Source organism: Arachis ipaensis, chromosome B08, assembly GCF_000816755.2.
Source record: "Arachis ipaensis cultivar K30076 chromosome B08, Araip1.1, whole genome shotgun sequence".
Taxonomy (NCBI): domain Eukaryota; kingdom Viridiplantae; phylum Streptophyta; class Magnoliopsida; order Fabales; family Fabaceae; genus Arachis; species Arachis ipaensis.
In genome coordinates, this window is record NC_029792.2 from 62,357,480 (window position 1) to 62,373,243 (window position 15,764).

The following is a 15,764-nucleotide window of genomic DNA, read 5'->3' on the forward strand; positions in this document are numbered from 1 at the left end:
CCTGACGCGACCGCGTGAAAGAGCAGAACTCCAGATGACGCGACCGCGTGACCCACGCGGACGCGTGACAGACGCCACGTGCAGAAACTGCAGAAAACGCCCCCAGCGATTTCTGAAACCCTTTTGGCCCATATCCAAGTCCAGAAAACACAGATTAGAGGTTATAAAGTGGGAAAATGCATCCATTCATGAGAGATGCCTTTGATTATTCACTTTTCATAACTTAGATGTAGTTTTTAGAGAGAGAGGTTCTCTCCTCTCTCTTAGGTTTTAGGATTAGAATTCCTCTTAAAGGATTTAGTATTTCAACTCTTTATCAGGTTCAATATTCCTTTTATATTTTTATTTATTCTAATGCTTTTATTCGTATCTGATTTATGTTACCAATTTGGCTTATCAACTCTTTATGCTTAGATTGATTTTATCTTATTAATGCAATTGAGGTATTTCAGATTTATGATTCTTATTTAGCTTTTTATATTCTTGGCTTTAATTGATTAATTGGAGACTCTTGAGTTATTAAACTCATCGTGATTGATAATCGTTATTTTTGCTAATTGAATTGGATTCCTATAACTCTAGTCTTTCCTTAGGAGTAGACTAGGACTTTAGAATCAAACTAATTAGTCCACTTGACTTTCCTTTGCTTTAATAAAGGTTAACTAAGTGGGATTAAAAATATAATTCTCATCACCGTCGATAAGGATAACTAGGATAGGACTTCCAAATTCTCATACCTTGCCAAGAGTTCTTTTCTTTTATTATTATTAATTTATTTATCCTGTCATTTAAATTACTTGCTTCTTATTTTAAAAACCCCCAATTTACAAAACTCATAACCAATAATAAGAACATACCTCCCTGCAGTTTCTTGAGAAGACGACCCGATGTTTGAATACTTCAGTTATCAATTTTAAAGGGATTTGTTACTTGTGACAACCAAAACTTTTGTACGAAAGGATTTTCTGTTGGTTTAGAAGCTATACTTACAACGCGATTATATTTGCGAATTTCTTTACCGATAGAAAACCTGATCGTCAATCGCTAATGCCCATGCTAGCATGGCTACACAAAGTTTGTGCGTGGTAGTCACGGAGGACATTCAAGGCCCATCAAAGGTTACCACAAAGGGTCAACCAAAAAGTAAAAGGCTTAGGGCTAACCTAGAGAAGCCGATCAAGAAATCTATGCGGAGGAAGCGGAAGAATTCAATCCCGGTAAGTATCTCCATTATTATAAAGTTGCACTTTTAGTACAAAGTTGATTATGTAGATAGTGACTTATCTTCGGCTGTGTCTGTTTTCTTTCAGGATAATCGTGTAGAATCTTCTAGAAACATAGAATTGGAGGCTTATGATGGGCAAATTGTACAGCAAGGAGTTGGTGGTTTCATGTCTCTGTTGATCTCGTTCGGCAATACCTAGTCTGTTTTGGATATAGATTCTACTATATTATTTCATAGGTCCATTTTATTAGGTGTTTCATGTCAAGCTTGTTGGATCTCCAATGGACTATGTATGCTAGTGGTCATTTTGTATTATGGGTTTTTGACGGTTAGTCATTTGGTAGGATGTCAAACTGAATTCATGTTTTGTTTATGCTAAAAGACTTTTGCCAAAAGACCTTGAGTACATAGGGAATATTATTATAGGCATATTACAATGTTTCTAAATCCTACTTAACTATGTCTATGTTAGCATGTGAGTGGTACACTTAGTCACTAATGGATAATAAGTCAAATGTTCATTTCATTAGGTATATAAATGGTTACCATAATACTTGTGCAGCTAGTATGATGAAGTAGTTACTGGTAACATATGCTGGATGTTCAATTCAATAGGTATGCAGATGGTTATAATATTTCTTAATTGGATAGTTATTCATTTTGATTCATTTTAGTCAAGCACAGTTAACAATGACCAGATATTCAATTCACTAGGTATGCGGATGGTTAGCCTAATGTTACGTTGATAGTTGTTTGATTGCATTTGGGTTAACTAGTTACTAATTTAAAAACCGTAGATGTTCATTTCACAGGGTATTCAAATGGTTATTGTAAGAGTTATACAGATAGAGTGTTTAATTAGTTATAGGTAACATATATATACTGGATGTTTGCTTCAATAGGTATGCGGATGGTTATTTCGATTCCTAATTGGATGCTCATTCCTGTCGACTTGGTGTAGTCTTGGGTTTTTAAGAATTGTTGGATGGTCGATTCAGTAGGTGTCCGGGTGGTTATTCTAACTTCCATCATTGATAGTTGGTTATTTGCATTTGGCTTAACTAGTTGCGTTTGGAAAAATACTAGATGTTCAAGTCACTATGTATGCGAAAGGATACTTTTATCCTAAAGTGTGTGATTCTTATCTCTTGTCCTGTATGTATAAAAAATATCATGATGTAAGAATTATATAATCATAGTATTTGAAGAACTAACAGACCATCAAAATGTTACCCATTAGGAAATATGACCTTGTGTATAATAATTAAACTCCATTTCGAGAACAAGTGAACAATGTCAAAAAGGTAATTGTGCTAACAGAATTAACTACAGGTATTTATTTCTCCCTTTCTCTATCTTTCTTATGGGTAATCCTTCTACCCATTGAATCAATGTCCTTGTGCTTGGTGTCATGAATGGTGATCTCACCTCCTTACACTTGTTTCTCGGATGGTTGCGGCGCACATGTTCAGCCTTTTCTTCCAATAAAGTTCACACTGATGACAAGTCATCTTAGCCTATTTTCACTAGTTTTTTTTACTTATTTTCAATTGATTTATGCACTTTCTTGAGCCATAAGCAAGCCAATTGGGTAGATTTCCATGTTTCCTTTGATTCAATCAACCATGTATGAATTAATGCAATTTCATGAGATTTTATGCTATAATTGTCATATATTATGAAAGAATAACAAACTCATGATTTTGAGCAAAGCTTTGATGTGTTTGGTTGATTGATGATAGGTGAAAAGAGTTTTGAAGAAGGTTGAAGAAAGAAGGAATGGCTAGGAGCAAGAGAGAACAAAAAGTTTGAGCCAAAGTTTGCCTCAAACTTTAGCTCAAACTTTTGGAAGAATTGAAAACACTCCAGAGGAAAAAAAGCTTGAGCAAAAGTTTGCCTCAAACTTTAGCTCAAACTTTTGGGAGAAAAGCTTGAGCCAACATTTGCCTCAAAATTTTTGGCAAACGTTGGCCTCACAAAACCAACACCCTGGAGGAGAAAAGCTTGCGCCAACGTTTGCCTCAAACTTTTTGGCAAACGTTGGCGCCACACTTGCACACCCTGGAGGAGAAAAGTTTGTGCCAACGTTTGCCTCAAGCTTTTTGGCAAACGTTGGCGCCACGCACATTTACAAGGGGGCCAATGTTTGAGCAAAAGTTTGACCTCAAACTTTGGCTCAAACTTTGGTAGCAGCAAGCTTAAGCTATCTGGTATAAAAAGTTTGAGTAAAAGTTTGCCTCAAACTTTTACTCAAACTTTTACTCAAACTTTTATGATTTCAACCCGGTTCACAATGGATCTTTCTCCAACTCCAAGAGCAATCAACCAAGGCCTTTATCAACCCAATTCCATCAAGAACAAAGGCCAATTCAAGGCTTGAAGACCATTTTAAGAAAGTGTATAAATAGCTTAGGATTTAAGTTTTCAGGAGAGTAGTTTTTCTTTTAGAGCTTTCCATTTTAGTTTTGCTGAGAGCTTTTGGTTTTGGAATTTTTTTGAGTTTCTGAGTTTCGGAGAGGAGACTTGAATTCTCTTCTTATTAGTTTTCTTGTTTTCAATTTCAATCACACTTGTCTTGAGTCTTGGGTGCTGAGAATTGGGGAAATTCTGTCTCAATCTCACCTTGAGATCTCTTTCTGTTTCTCTTACTGCACCATTGGAGAATTGAGATTTACATTCAAGTTTTCTTCTGTTTTGATCTTCTGTTTCTTGCAATTGAATTCTACAATTGGATCTAGGAAGGCATTGAGATCTAGACTTGGTTATCTAGTCTCTTGGGTCCTGAGATCTGGAGTTTGCATTTTAAATTTTCTGTTTAAGGCTTTTCAAATTAATTTACATTTTCGTTCTAGATCTGTTTCAATTCAAGTCACTCTCTACTTGTCTGATTAATGAAATTTGCTTTTCTTTCTTTAAATTCTGCAAATCCACTTCCCAAATTCCCTTTACAATTCAAGCCATTTACATTTCTTGCACTTTAAAATTCTGCAATTTACATTTCTTGCGTTCTAAGTTTCTGCCATTTAATTTCTTGTTCTTTAAGATTCAGCACATTTACCTTCTCTGCTCTTTAATTTACTGCAATTGTCCCTCTCCCTTTTAATTTCATGCAATTTAGCTTCTGTCGAATACAAACCACTCAAATCAACTCTTGATTCGCTTGACTAAATCAACCACTGAACTAAAATTGCTCAATCCTTCAATCCCTGTGGGATCGACCTCACTCCCGTGAGTTTTTATTACTTGATGCGACCCGGTACACTTGCCGGTTAGATTTGGGTGTTTTGGAGAAATTCGTTTTTTCCACAAATTTTCCCATCACACACCTGATCAATTGATGCATTTTGTGGGCCCATGACAATGTCTAACTTTAGCTCCAATTTGATTGACCTGAGTATATCCTGTATGGTATTTTGATATTGAGCGAGAGGTTAGAAACGTTATAGTAATATGTATCTCAAACAACAAATTAAAAACAGAAGGTCTGGTAAACTAACATCTTCCCATTCATCCAGTTTACAATCTTCGGTCCACTTCTCCATGAATTTAATGACATAGATGCTACAATCACAACTACATAGCGAGTAAGATTGGTGCTATTAGGATGATACGCATGTTACAGCAACTGCATTACGGATACATTGTTGGGTGTATTTTCCTTGATCAACTTACCCGTTTAGTTGCTTAGGCACTTTAGCATATGCACGACTCAGACCATTTGTACTGTGCTCATATGTGGGGATGGCCACTTTAGCCATGTCTTTCAATTAGTCGTTCCTGCAAAATAGCTTAATTAGTTTTTTTGTGTTAATATATCATAGGTTTACATATTAGTAATGCTCACGGGGTATAGGGGATGTCATATGTTACCACATATGCATCAAGTTTACTCCGTCGAGCATCGGGAGCCTCAGCATGCAAACTTTCAATTACCAAGATCCTCTTCCTTGCAACCTCAAATGCATACAGCCACCAATGGCTTTACGAATACATCGGGATAAACTACTGCAACAAAAAATTCACAAGGTACAACATATTCAACACATGATTCCGTTGCATTCCATCCATGATTGTGTACCATTTCTAAATTAAATAATACCGATTATTATTTGTAAGACCTAATTAGAATCAAGAATTGTCACAATCACTTAAAATTACAACTGTAACCTGCTGGGTTGATGCATGTATGACCATTAATGAAAGTGTCAATATACGGACAAAATCAATATACACTTCTCAAATCAAACAATCATCCCCATTTTATGTAAAATGAACATTCCCCATCCTTCCCTCTATTAATGAGTAAGATTCAATAAGTTCAGGAATAAAATGCAACCGGCATAGCCTAACATAATCGAGACAAACTAAGCCAACCAGACAGAACAATTAACACGGATAACTATGTTCAGCTTATCTGAAGACTGTATAAGATGAAATAAATAATCAGATTCATGTCTCACCCATTTTCTTGTGGCTGCGTCGACTTTATTGAAGAACCTAGGATCCTCTTCGAAGTTTGCACCTAGCCCGACATATAGCAGAACTGGCCCATCAGTGAATGAATCCAAGTTTTGATGTTGTGCCACCATTTCCTGTTATGCAAAAAGCAGTCAGTGGGCCAACAGGTTCTATAAGATTGGAAAAAACCTGTAATTTTCATACCAATATTCTTGGACACACATAATAGAAATTACGTTTGAATCTTGTAGACCTTGAATCATTCAATGTGTAGCACATCCATTACACGATCTTCATGGTGAAGGTTAAATGCATGATATTGAAGACAATACCAAACCAATGAGGTTAACTACAACATGGAGTTCAGTCACGTACATTGTTGTTGACCTAAGCACGTGCTTTCAACTTCCATAGATCCTTCCTAAAGAGCACTAGATGTGACATACCTTTGTAGGTTGCCAACGCTTGCTCTTTGTCAAGGGACGAGTTCAGGATCCAACCTTCGACTATTTCTCGTTACACTTTTCTAACTTGACATTCTTAAGCCTCGGATGTACTGATGAGGGTGAGAATGGGGTCGGTGTTGTCTCAAGCTGAGTCAACCCAAGAGAAAAGCTACGCTTTCCCAGGCTTGGTGTGTGGCAATGTGAATTCTTTGGCATCACCGTCTGGATAGGTTCCATGCTTATCGGCCTTGCGTACCAACCTTGTTCAATTTCATCCAGTATTTCTTCAATTTCTGGACATTGCATTAGGTCCAAGTCAAAGTCACTGCATCAATTGCAAATGATGTTAGCAAACATAAAGAGTTTAAGCCTTTAAATCATAGGAATCATAACATATGAAGAATTGATACAAACAACAGATTTTAACCCATAGAACTCGTCTGTCAAAATCGTATCCAGTAAGTTACACCAATGCTGTTGATGGTGTAATTGGATCCGGATCATGGGCCTCTGACAGTTTTTCATCAGTATTTTGCTCTTTGCCACTGTCCTCGCCGTGTGTTGGGATCTTATTATGTGGCTTCCCGTCTTGTTGAAATAGTCGGCAGATTCTTTTAGCAATTGGCTCATTATCTTCATCATCAGAGTTGGTAGCAACTACAACTTTCTCCTTGCGCTTTTAGGTAGCTTCGTCTTTTCGTGACATTGTCCTGACTCTGCACGATCTGCCTTTGACGATGCGTAATTTTTTTCGCGTGCCTTTTCTAGTTTCCTAGGTTGTAAATGTCGACCGGGTCACAAGAAAGAAAACTACCAACATATTCTATATGCAACACACAATAAAGCAGAGAGGTTGACACTGTAAACTTAAATCAGCCACCTTGGTGCTGAGATGAACATCCACATAAGTGTCACAATAACCATCCACATATAAAGTAAACTGAACATCCAGCGGATTTGACTAGATTAAAAAAACAGAAACAATTCCAACAAAGTTAACCACGAATGCGAGTTGTAATGTAAGGAAAACAACCTATATTCACAGTAACATAGACTCACATTTTGCGCTGCTGTATTGTCTTCTGGCAGTTTTGGCTGAAATGGGCTCGAGGGTGGTTGCTCTGAGGTATTTCGAGACCAGCTTCTCATGGCTCCCTTCTTGATTTCCTGGGTAGATACATCCACAAAATCAAATAATAACCATACCGACTTCCACATACGAATATAATCATAACCATACCAAACATCGAAAGCATAAAAGAACATATCACTAGTTTTGCAGTTATGAATAACCACATCAAAATAGCATATAATCTAAACACCTAAAGATTGTTTGAGTAGCTAATTTAAATTCCAATAGGTGAATTACCTTGTGTGCTGTTGTAATCTTGCGTTCCCTCTGTGGGCTTGCTTCTTTGGAGGCGGTCTGAGAACATGTCTTATTTGCTTCACGCTTAGGTTCTTTAGCCATTTCTGCCTTGTCTCTGATGCAATCCTAATTGGTAAACACCAAATGCGTTAGATAGTAAGCATCCAGATTCTACACGGGGCACATTCTTCCAGGTTATTAAAATCACCCCTCGGTTAAGTTGATTAGTATAGTACAAAAAAGAAGTCATCTGGGTTAGTACCTGGGAAAGGACATTGGTTGCCTTCTTTTCAAGCTCAGCAGCAGTCCATGCAGTGACCCATACTCTGGTTCTGGACAGTAATCTAACGGACCATGCTTAAGTCACTGGAAGTACAACACCTGCATGCAAGAAGTTGAGCACTTTAGGGATGCACCATAAATGGAAAGAATGACATAGTAGCATTTTAAAAAATTAACATACCAACAAGGAGAACATGCAGCCACCACAAGTTTCATGCTTCTTGATTTTGTATTTTTCAATAACCATCCCCAACCACTTGAATGTCTTCAACGGCTAATTGAATTTGCTGGGGTCCGAGACATCCAGTATCGGAGGTATGTGCCACGATGATATATTTGTTGACTTGTTGGGCATAAGAACATTTTTAGGACCACCAATATAAAGTGTCATCTAAAATCTGTCCGTTCTGCCTCAGTGTCCATGGGGCAGCTATATACAAAGTCGCGCAGTTGTGTGGTCATTTTTTTCTGGAATTGTGATTTGATTGCCACATGGGCAACATTATTCTTGTTGAGTTTAGAAAAGTCAGTGCCTAAATTGAACAAATAGTCAAGTATATACAACAACTGTTAGCAAAGATAAAACAAAACCGATCAAGCATGTCCAACAAAGGATAACTAAGAAACAAGGGCAACTTACCACCAGAGGATATGCCTAAAGCCTTCCCGATCAACTCAGCGTTAATGCGGATGTTGCCGACATCCACTTGCAGTGTGTTTGAATCCACATCGTATGCCTTTGCCAGTTGAACCACTATACTTTGCTTCATTGGCCAGTATGGAATCCTCTTCACAAATCCAAACCCAATAGCTTCAATCTCAGCCAACTTCGAATTGCCATTATTATTTTCCAAGTGGGTGATCGACCCGTTCATATAACATGGTGAACAACGCTTCTCGACCAATTTCTATAAACGAAGAAATATACGTTACAAGCAACGACAATCAAGATGGATAAATGGTGAAATGCATATTACGTTTTTACCCATTTGAGTGTTTTTCATCAACTAAAATCAAGAGGAATGTAGCCTGTTAAGAACCAACAAATCATGAGCTTACCCACATACTAAACATTATCATACAAGTAGAATACAATTAGCTAATGACCCATAGAGCAACATTACATTTAATTTTAAAAATTATCATCACAACTTAAATTACAACTAGAGTAAACTAATTAGGCAAAACCAGCAAAAAAGGAAATCACAACTCAGTCAAACCTCCCATCACACCAACTAATTTTGAAACTCACATATGATAACAATTGAAATGTGTCCCAAACCTTAAAGAAGTTGAAACTAACACTATTAGAATTAGTACCAATGAACAATGTAACAAAACACTAAATTGTACGGTGCAGTTTTCAACAAACTAATGGTAACCCGTAAATACAAAAAGTGAAACAAGCACATGATCACCCACTCAACTGAAACAAAGATTAAATTATTGAATACAAAACAACCATCTGTATACGTGGTGAAAATAGAAAATCCAAAGTCATAAGGTAAGATACAAATTCATTAAAGATCTGGCAGAGTAGCAAATTACAATATCTATTGTTTATAAAAAAACTAACAAAAAACCCAACCCAAATCCAGAACCATATACATATATGTTTTCACTAGAATAACCATAATTATTTTCAAACAAAATTTTAAGCTAAAACATATGTAACTACTTAAACTGCAACAAATTGCCTTCACATGTTCATGTCACAATTTGAAAAAACTGACGTAACTAACTGGTGAGGAGCATATTAAATCAGTCGTAACCCAAAAGTTCATAAAGTAATCAAACCATATATTAATCACCCAAGCAAAACAAGCATTAATTTACTGATTTAAGCCAACCATCCGTACATGTGGTAACATAAGCAGCCGATACAAATTAAATAAAAAATCAATAGTGCAACGAATTCAAAAAATGAGCCAGTCGAAGATCCGTGCCGACTAACGTAATGCTTGGACAGACCAAACCCAAACTCAAGAAATATATAAACCAAGCTAGTAACTAAATAGGAAATCAGCAACAAAAAGGGGTTCTTTTCTTCCACATCAGTCCAAGTGATAAAACTTGAAGCTTGCTGAAGATTGGAGGCATGGCGACAGAGACTGGAAGCTCCTCCGCTATGGCCGGTGTCGGACGGTGGCATGAGGAGGGACGTGGGGTGAGGGAAGGAGCGCGCGAGGACCGTGAGGGAGGGAACTTGAAGCTTACGGGCTATTCAGCATTGCCTTTGGTGCGTTCAACTGCGACGTTGCGTGCGGGAGATTGGCGGCACGGCGTCGGAGAGCGAGAGTTCCTCCGTAACAAGAGGTGTTCGACGGTGGCATGATGGAGGGACACAGGATGAGGGCAGCAGTACCCGAGCACCGTGAGCAAACGCACGTGAAGCTAGCGATTAGAGTGGGTGGGCAGTGCCGAATGTTCAGCTTGTAGTGGACTCGCTAGAGGTTGAGTTGCAGCACCGGCGGTATGGGTCCTGGAGTGTTGCTGTATCTCATGGGTCAAAAAAGGGGGGTTAGGAATAGGATGGTTAAAATTAGGATTGTAAAAATTAGGATTTATGGGGGTAATTTTGGGGGTGGATTGTGTTTTGACTTTATTGGGCTACTTTTAGATCCCGTTGTTCACATTGTTCAGAAAAGTCTTTGTCTACTTTGCAAAACCAATTAAATTAATTATGAAGTGTTGCTTCTCTGTATTTTTTCGTGTTAAGTTAGTTTGTTTTAATATATATAAAAAATCGAGTATTACACTTATTAAAAGGTTAAAAACAAAAAACAAAAGAACAAAAATCCCCAAAAATTAAATCTAACATGCTTTCAAAGAATTAATAAACCTACCAGTAGCAACATAATTCGCTGCATTATTAGTCACTACATGAATAATATTATCAGGTCCAACCCATTCAATCACCTCCGAAAACAAATGACACACGCTTGAAGCATTTTTTTTACCACATTTAAAGCATCTACATATTTCACAAAGCACAACCCTTTCGAACAATAAACCAAAAAATTAATCAACGTTTTTTGCCTTTGATCTGTCTAACCATCAATCTTGAGGGTAATTCTAGTTTCTTTCCAAGCAGACCTATAGCTATCAACAACTATTTGACACTCCCTTTTGAGATTGATGGGTAGAAAAATGCCGATTAAGAATTTTGATAAAAATAGCGTTGCAAGTACAGTCTTAACCGACGAAAATTCTACTATCAATTTAGAATATGTCATAATTAAGAACAAATAACCGGGAGTAGAATCCCGGGTCATTTCCCTAAGAGTTGACATAGGATGAAAATTATTGGTTAGGATTTTCCTGAATATTTTTGAAATTGAGAACAGAAAAATAAATGGCTAGGAATTAAAGCAATGAATACTAATAAGCGGTGTTATGTATTTAAAATAAAAGGCCTTGATCAGGTGAGAGAATTGGGGTTTCTATCCTTGTTGTCTTTCCCAAGTAGAATAGTAAATGTTCATTGCTTCCACTTAGTTATCCTCTAACAATTAAAGGAAAGTCAAGTGGTTATTGATGGATGAACAAAACCGCTGGCTAGAAATTTTATCTCAAAATAAGATTAACGTTGTAAGTATAGTTCCGAGCCAACAAGTAACGCTCAAATCAAATGATAAATTCAATACAAAACATATAAACCGAGAGTCCTCAAACCTCGGGTCGTTCTCCCTAGGAATGCAACGGAATGCTATAGGCTTTTGGTTGTTACAAGGGCAAAAAGGGTTTTGTAATGAAAGAACGAAAGATTAAAAGAACTAACCAATGAAATAACTAAGAGGTGAGCAAAATTGTAATAAATGCAAGTAAAGGGAAGGTAAGGTAAAAACTAGTGAAAATGCTATAAATGCAATAAAAGCCTTGACTTGGGAATGAGGATCCAAGGAATCCTATCATCACCATAACCACAACTATGGTAATTATAATGAGTCAATCTCGCCTAGTTAACCCCAACCATGGAGGAGTAAGTCAAGCAAGCATAATTGACCTTAATCCATAAGTCCTAGCTAATTTACCAAACTAGTTGATAAAAGGCTAGCATCAATGGAGACAAGAGTCAACTAACTACCCAAAAATTACCACTAAATATCGGATATTATGACTCTAGTATCCTAGGAACTTAAACCACAAGCCAAGATGGGAAAATCTACCCAAAACTTAAAGTTGGCATTTTCACAAACACCTTGAGTGCATGAAAGTAAAACATGGAAAGCCTGCAAAGTAAAATGGAAAGCTATAACCAACTATTGACAAAAGTAAATGTAAACAAGCAATCAAACATAAGGGAAGCATGAAACATAAAATTCATTGATCAAAACTTCAAGAAACACAAAACTGCAATATGAACAAAGTAACTTGAACCAAAAAAAGAAATGAAAGTAGAGACAATGTAATTAAAGAGGAATTAAAGAGTACTTACAGTTAAAGATGATCAAATCTAAAATTAAGCTTGCTATATAATGCTACATGAGAGTGAAAATTAAAACCCTAAGAGAGCAATGCTATACTACTCCTACTCCTACTCCTAATTACTCTCTAAAACTACCTAAGTGAGCTCCCTTAGCTAATGTGTTGAATCTCCCTTATATAGCACTCCAAATTCAGCTCCAAGCCTTCAAAATTTGGGCCAAAAGCCCTCAGAAAATGCATAGCGCACGTTTCATTAACAAAATCACGTGCAGGGACCTGTGTGGACGCACAAGTACTCGTGCGCACGCACACGTTGATGTGTGTGCTTTCCTTGTTTTCTTCATGTTTTCTCCCTTGTACATGCTTCCTTCCACTTTTGGTCATCCATTCTTGCCTCTAAAGTCTGAAATTGCTCACAAACCATATCACGGCATCGAATGACATAAAAGTGGGATTAAAAATCACTAATCTAAGCATTAAAATGCATGTTTTCACTTTCAGAATCAAATTAGGGACCAAACACAAAAGTATGCTATTTTGGTGCTTAAGTGTGACTTCATATGATAGAATCCATTCAAATCAAGCCAAAATACATCAGAAAATATGGACTCTTCAGTTATCACTACTCTAGCCCACAAGTCCTAGTCACTTCATGGAGAAGGACTAGAGTTGGTGAGAGTTGAGTTAGCCAGCAATTTCCAATTACAGATAATACTTGAGTATCACAACTTAAGGGACCCCAATTAATCAACCCCTAAGCCAAGTTGGAAGATCTACTCCATTAACATGAATGCCATTTTCATAAACATAAAATCAGAGTAAATAAAAGACATATTAATTATGAGAAATTAATTAAATCAAAATTTGCACTATCAATAATTGAGCATAATCAAACATGTACTAAAATTAAACATAAAAATAATTCAATGCATTAATAAAATTCAAAAATAACAAGATCCAAACATGAATTCAAGCAATTAAATGGAAAAATAAAAGTAATAGAAGTAATAGAGAAGAAAACTGTAAGAACAATGACTCCAATTGAAGGTAGTAGCAGCTCTCTCAAGATCCAATTCAAAGTAAAACCAAGAACATCATAAAACCTAGGAGAAGTAGTGTTTTTTTTCCTCTCTAGAATTCAAAAAAATCAAAACTAAAGTGAAAAGTGTAGTTTGTCAGTCTCAGCTCCATCCCTGCCTCTAGTCTGTATTTTAGGGCTTAGATCTGGGTCCAAATCAGCCCAGAAATTGCCCCCAGCGAGTTCTATTAAGTGCAGCACGTGACGCTCTGTCACACGTACGCGTCGGCCACGCGTATGCATCTCTGAACCTTGCACCTGTCCACGCGTGTGCGTCAGTCACGCGTACGTGTCGCTGAACGACGCTCCTGGTCACGCGCACACGTCGACCATGCATGCGCGTCGCTCCTCGCTTCTCAATTCTTCAATTTCTCGTGCTCCTTCCACTTTAACATGCTTCATCTTCATCTTGTAAGCCATATATGCCCTATAAACCTGAAAACACTTAACAAACACATCACGGTATCGAATGGTAATAAAGGAGAATTAAAAATTAATAATTTTAGGGCCTAGAAAACATGTTTTCAATCATAGCACAATATTGGGAAGGAAAATTAAAAACATACAATTTATATGAATAAGTGTGAGAATAGTTGATAAAACTCACTCAATTCAGTCCAAAATATATCATAAAATAGTGATTTATCAGAGATCGGCTAATAAGTTAACCCTCAGCTTATCGTAAGAAGGACCTTTATAACCAGGCCCAATTCCAGCAACACCATCCAACATATTTTGAAAAAATAGTGACGTAACCGCATTGAAAGGAACCCTACAATCCAAAAGCCATGTAGCCACTCGCTTATCAACTTCATGAAATGCATCTTTGTTTTGAAACACACTTTTCAGACTTGGTTGACCTCCCGGAGTTGATCTTGGTGCAAACATAGGATGAATAATGGTTTTTGCTTTCTTTTTTGGATCGCCTCCAATTACCTTCTTAGTTGGTAACTGACTCGGAGTTTGTTGTTCTTCTTGTGCTATTGCTTCGTCAATTGCATCCTCAATCTCTTCACTACCCTTTTCATTAAAACATACATTCCTTTTACTAGTTTTACTTTTCTGAATCTCTTTCAATAAACCTTCCATTTATTTTTCTATGTCATAAGGGACCTTAGAACACTTCTTAATATCTCCCTTTATCTTCGCCATATATTTTTTCATTCTATTAATTTCCCCACCCCCAAATGTACTCAAACAAAATAAGCATTGATAATGCAATTTTCCTCCAAGAAGGATCAGTTTTGCCCCGAACATTAGAAGTTTGTGATTGACTATCATTAGATCTAGGAGGAAGAGAAGGTTCATTCAAAGCTGAATTATTCTCAGCATTATTATTCCTAGGTAATTCTTGGCTGATACTATCATCCATACCTAAAAGTTACTAGCGATCCAATAACAATACAATTCAACAACTAATCAACTAATCAATGCCTCAACAGCAAGGTTTAGCACCCAACAACTAATCAATTATCAAGGTTTCAACAATAAACTATAACAATTAATCATGCTTCAAGGAATCAGCTTCAACAATCAATCATTTAATAATGCTTCAAGTAATCAGCACCAAATAATTAATCATTTAATCATGCTTCAAGCAATCAACTTCAACCATTAATCATTTAATAATGCTTCAAGCAATCAACATCAAAAAATGAATCAACAACAATTATTCATGCTTCAAGCAATCAACAGCAAGGTTTAGAACCAACAATTAATCACACTTCAACAGTTATTGTTAAAACAAATTAGATTTATACCTAAGGTTAGTGAAAGACAGGAAAGAATGCAGAGCTGGTGGCGACAGGGATAGCGGCTGGCAAGAGGCAAGACAGTGGCTGAAGGGTAGAAGGGTCGAACAGAGCTGGTGCAGTAGGAAGACACTGCGCGACAGCAAGTGGCGCTGGCGCTGGCTGCAATTTCGACGGCTGACTTCGCGACAGAAAGTGGCTACGCAAATGGAAAGCTGGCTGAAAGGAACTTATGACGATGAGTGACTTCCACGAAACTTGCGACGGCGGCGGTGGCTTGACGGAGGTTGTGCCGGAAGCTCGAAGTGGAGACTAAAGATGTGAAAACTGAGAGCGAGAGGTGAGAATGGAGGGCTGAAGGCTCGAGAATGGGTCTGTGGGTGTCTGGGTGAAAAGTGAAGACTAGGGTTCCTTTCAGGAAGGCAAAACACAGCGTATTTGGCAAAATTTTAAAATTGGCCGATCACAGTTCGATTCGACCGACCAATTCCTAACTAGTTTGGCGGTCTAACTCCAATTTTTGAATTTGACGGTTTTACCTTCTATCCAAACCGTATTTGTCGGTCGAACTGGTTTCAGAATATTAGTGCTTTGTATGTAATAATAATAATAATGATAATAATTTATGAGATTTGAATTTTCGTATATTATGAGATGTATTTTTTATTTTGTTGTTTATAATAGTGTATTAGCATTTGTTAATCTAGATTTTATTTATTAAATGCAT